We start from the raw sequence: 4,557 nt of genomic DNA, 5'->3' as shown, positions 1-4,557 counted from the left end.
TTTAAGCAGTGTGTTCATTAAATTTTGAATGAGAAAGAAAAAAAAAATTGGAGCAGCAATTGAATAGGCAAAGGTTGGGACAAAAATGTTTATCCTGTGAAGGAAAGACCAAGGTAAGAATAAGGTTAAATTGTAACGCAAATAGATAGATATAGATCTGTATATAGACAGCATTCTATATATTTAAAAGTGCATATATTCTAAACAATACAAGCAGTGCCTTGATACTCTTTTTTTATATCATTTGTTAATCACAAGAAGTTATCCTTTGTGCTAAAACTCAATCTGTATTAGAAATAATTTCTCAGATATGCAACCTTCTGTTCATTTTTAGTGCAATTTTTTATGGATGCTTGTATATTTAGTATTCTTGTCTAGCCATATCAACACACTCTGCTGAAGTTGAAACCTTTCATATATGAAATAATAAAATGATATTAGTACTCTTTCTATTTCTTTTTTTATGCTGAATGACTGCATTTAGGAAAATTATACTGGTGATTATATGGTTAAAGTTATAGAATTCAAACTTTAAACTTTTTAATAAAATCTGAACAGATGATCTGTGCTTTTTTTTTTTTTTTTTGGAACTGGCAGGTTTCAGGCCCTCTAATTGGCTTCCCAGCTTTGCAGAGTAATTACAGCTTCAAGCAAACTTTGTCATCTGTGGTTCAGAATGGTGTAAAGTAAACAGAACGTTTTGAAATACAGTTTGTAGTTAGAGTTGCTCAGGAGAGTTTTAACTAGCATAACTACTTAATTTAGATAGTAGCAGTTATTTGAAAAAGATAGTCTAACATTTTAGAATTGTTGAGTTGGTTGTAGATATGGAGATGAAAGTTAACCTCTGGTATGTACCTGACCTTGGTGTTTTTTTTTTTTTTTAAAAAAAAGAGAGAAATTCAATGCTAGAGAAACATCCATTTTATTTCTTTACACTGTCTTAATTTAATTTTTTTCCATTATCTGTATACATCCAGAAGTGGCCAAAGCAGTGTTACACACTTGTTGGAACAGAGTTGTCTATTCCTGTTACTGATTTTGTATTTTGCTGCTTTGAACAAGTGTTCTCCCTCAAGGTTTTTCCTTCCCTCTAATTTTAAAGGGGAAAATTTTCATGACTGATGTTTCATCCCAGGAAGACAGAAATCTTTAGTATTAAAATGTGTAATTCCAAGTCGTAGATGGCTAGCATACAAGAACACAAAGTTGAGTCTGTCTGTTTACTGGCTTACTCATCTTTTTGAATGATAATTTAGACTTCCAACTGTTTTGAGTTGAGATTCAACCCTTTAATTACATATGTTTATGTATAGTAGCAAACTTGAAGACATTATGGTAGAATGTTCTCTACTCTTGGTAATGACCCAACTATCACTCGAGCATTCGGAGCCAGCTCTCAGTAGCCAGTTTCACTCTTTCTTCTGTGCTTTTGTAGTTTCCAAACTATTCACTCTGTCTAAAACTACTATAGTTTTTCCACTAATGAGTAGAAAAATATTTTGGTAATTAGCAGTAACTGTGTATTACAGCACTTACTCATCTTAATAGATTTTTTTTTTTCCCTAGTGGTAGGTGAAAGACATTCACAAAGAAGTTTTTATTCCTGTTGCAGTCATGGCAGAAATACTGTTTATCCCATGCATTTGTATGCAGCAGCACATGAAACGTGGGCCTACTAAATATCAGCAGACTTCAGTTACTTTTGCCTACTAGAGAAGGATGGGTAGCACACCACTTTTAGAAATACACTGGTCGTCCACTTCTTTCTGAAACTCTTTTTGCTTCAGAAGTGAAGGATATGAACGTATTCATTTTCGACCTTCCACAAGGAAATCAAGTCTTTAGCCACTTGTAACAGGATATTACAAAAGCTAATTAAGTTTTGCTAGATTTTATTTTTCAATAATATCCTTCAGTCATAGGGAAATGGCATTTTGCGGGTTATGTGTTTGGAGGGGTTTTTTTTTATGTTTTCAGTGCCATTTTCAATTGTTAAGGGCTTTTTTTTATTACCTTTAGTTGATTTAGTTAATCATCTGTAATGCAAATGCAGAGAGTAAATACTCTTTTGTAGTACCAGGTCTTATTATATACATCCATATGTTTTGTTCTTATTAATAATGTGCATCATCACTTTGAGGACTGACTGAAAAAAAGTAATATAGGTAGTATATTAGATACAAATTTACATAATATATGTAACAATGTAAATATTTTTTATACTATATATAGTATACTCCCTCTATGTAGATAAAGACTGTATTATAGATAGCATTTGGACATAGGCAGATGTAATTCTATTAGTTCTAGTTTTTTCATACTTGAGTTGAAAAACTTAAATTACTGCATTTTAAATGTATGCATTTTTTATGTATTTGTGAAGAGAAAATAAATGGTCAAATTCAAAGTCTTCAGTTCCATTACAGGCACTGGAGAGGATATGCTTTTTGATTGATACAGGTTTTTCTGCAGGTTTGTCTCTGTACCTTTTTGCCTTCTGGTTGTTCTAATGCAGTCACCTCGCTTTTCTCTCTGGCAGTTTCTTTTACCTTCCTTCTTCTAAACTAGCTGTTCTAGTTTGGTTATACTCTAGCTATCCTCCATAGTTTTCTTTCTCACATAGGTTCCAGTCTTTTTCCTGTTCCATTTCTACTTTTCTCCCTTTATTCCCTAGTCTTTTTTCCTGCCATCTTTCCTGTAAATAACTTGCTGTATGCCATCTATGTACATTGGATTTTGCCTCAGTGAGGTAGTTTGTTTTTCGTATTATCTGAGGAAGAGGATGAGATATTATGAATATAAGTGAAAGAGCTTTTCATTTAGCGTGTGTAGAGATAGGAGGTAGCTGTAGCCTCTGGTTATACTCAATGCATAGATTTTCAGTGATTTTATTCTTTAGTAATTGTAATTGTAATTTTTTACGCTCCTCCCACTACACTCTTATCCTTCCCACATGTACTGTGGCCAAATGCCTTACATTTTCACAGGAATACTGAAAGGATATCAAAGGTCTTGGTTTGCCAAGTTTTAAGTCTCATCTCCAAAAAGCAGTATTTTCCAGGAGTGTGCAGCTTAGGCAGACACCGAGTAAAGAGAATTTCAGCCTACATGATTGAAGTGTGATAGGATTAAAGATGAGTGGATGGTTTTGTCAGTAGTAAGATGAGGTAATCTTAGAGCAGACAACGCTTTTAGGCTCTTCTGTTATGAAGGTTCCATGTGTTCCTTGGAGCTACGACTGAGGAAGTTAAGAACGAATAGCCTGTTAACCCTGGATTCACCGTCATTGTGATCACAGTGGGACTTTGACCATATCCCTGAATATGGGGGTTTCTTTGATCTCATGAGTAATGTTTGCACCCAGCTACAAGCCAGGTTAAGTGGGCTAAGCAGCTCTGCTTCATGGTGCTTCTGCCCTCCTTGTTTCTCTCCCAGCTTTCGTGTTAAATTCCCTCTTCCTGTTTCCATCCTGCTGTAGCTCTTTCCTCTACATGTTGAGGATGGCTCTCAATCCATCCAAGACTTAGGAAAGTGTATATAAGCAGTGAGTGTGAACTACTGTTTCGCTTTGTTAATGAAATGTTTGTTAAATGGAATGTCATCTCCTTGACAAGTGAGCAGTCTGACTTACATAATAATTTATAGATGTTTGGTGAGTGTCTAAGTTTGTTCATCAAGGAACATGCATCTGCATAGGGCAATATTTACTCCTCTTTTACTCCTTATACATGTGTCTATTAAGCTTCTGAGGTGTTCTGCAGAAGAAAAATAGTATCAATAGACATACCCACTTCCACTCTTCTTGGCTGTTTCAAATAAAAAAATTGCAGTGGATGATAGTTGAGGTTTCAGGATCCTGAATTGTGAAAAAAAATTATGTCAAGCCAAAATAATTTATTTCTGTGAAGGAAAAGCATGCCTTGTGAAGTGGTAATGTCATGTGACTTGTAAAGTATTGACATTAAAAAGTAATTCACCAAGAATAAGTGCAAGGTTTTATACTGTAGAATAGTCAGCTAAAAGGTGTGGGTCAACAGGTAGGTAGTAGCTATATCAAAAGGAAGTTAAGCAGATTGTAAGTGAACATATCATTATTGATTGATTTGTGAACCAGATGAATCATTTTAGATCAAATGTTTGATCTGGATCAGGTTTGAACGAGTGATAGCATTCCAGAAGATGAGATGTGATGTTTTTGTCTATTTGTGGTAGCTGCAGGAAAGCAAGTTACACTTTTGATAGAGTAACCTTAACTCCAGAAAAGTGTTTAAATATATTTACATGAATAAGAAGTTCTAGTTGGTCAGTGTTTTGCAGTGGTCATGTTTAATGCAGTATGCTGCATCGTAAAACTAATACATAGTGTCGTTGAACCATTGCCTGAATTGCCAGCGTTGGGGTCCTGCAACCAAAGAGTAATAGGCGGTTTATGGTATATCTAGAACTGTGGGACAAGGAAGATCTTGGATCTGAAAGCACAACCTGTGAGGACAGATTGGTTTAACTGACTTAGGCTGGAGAAGACTGAAGAAAGATAAAACAGTGTTCAAATGT

General features: G+C 34.8%; 1 protein-coding gene across 2 annotated transcripts in view; it reads left to right on the top strand.

Annotated features, from left to right (window-relative positions):
* AKT3 (AKT serine/threonine kinase 3) overlaps window positions 1-4,557 on the top strand; it is a 150,533-nt gene that overhangs the window by 84,390 nt on the left and 61,586 nt on the right. The gene's annotated exons all lie outside the window — the stretch shown is intronic.

This window comes from Lepidothrix coronata, unplaced genomic scaffold (genome assembly GCF_001604755.1).
Source record: "Lepidothrix coronata isolate B3197 unplaced genomic scaffold, Lepidothrix_coronata-1.0 Scaffold16, whole genome shotgun sequence".
In the NCBI taxonomy this organism is placed as follows: Eukaryota; Metazoa; Chordata; class Aves; order Passeriformes; family Pipridae; genus Lepidothrix; species Lepidothrix coronata.
Note: the sequence above shows the minus strand (reverse complement) of the source record. Positions and strands in the feature narration are given on the sequence as shown.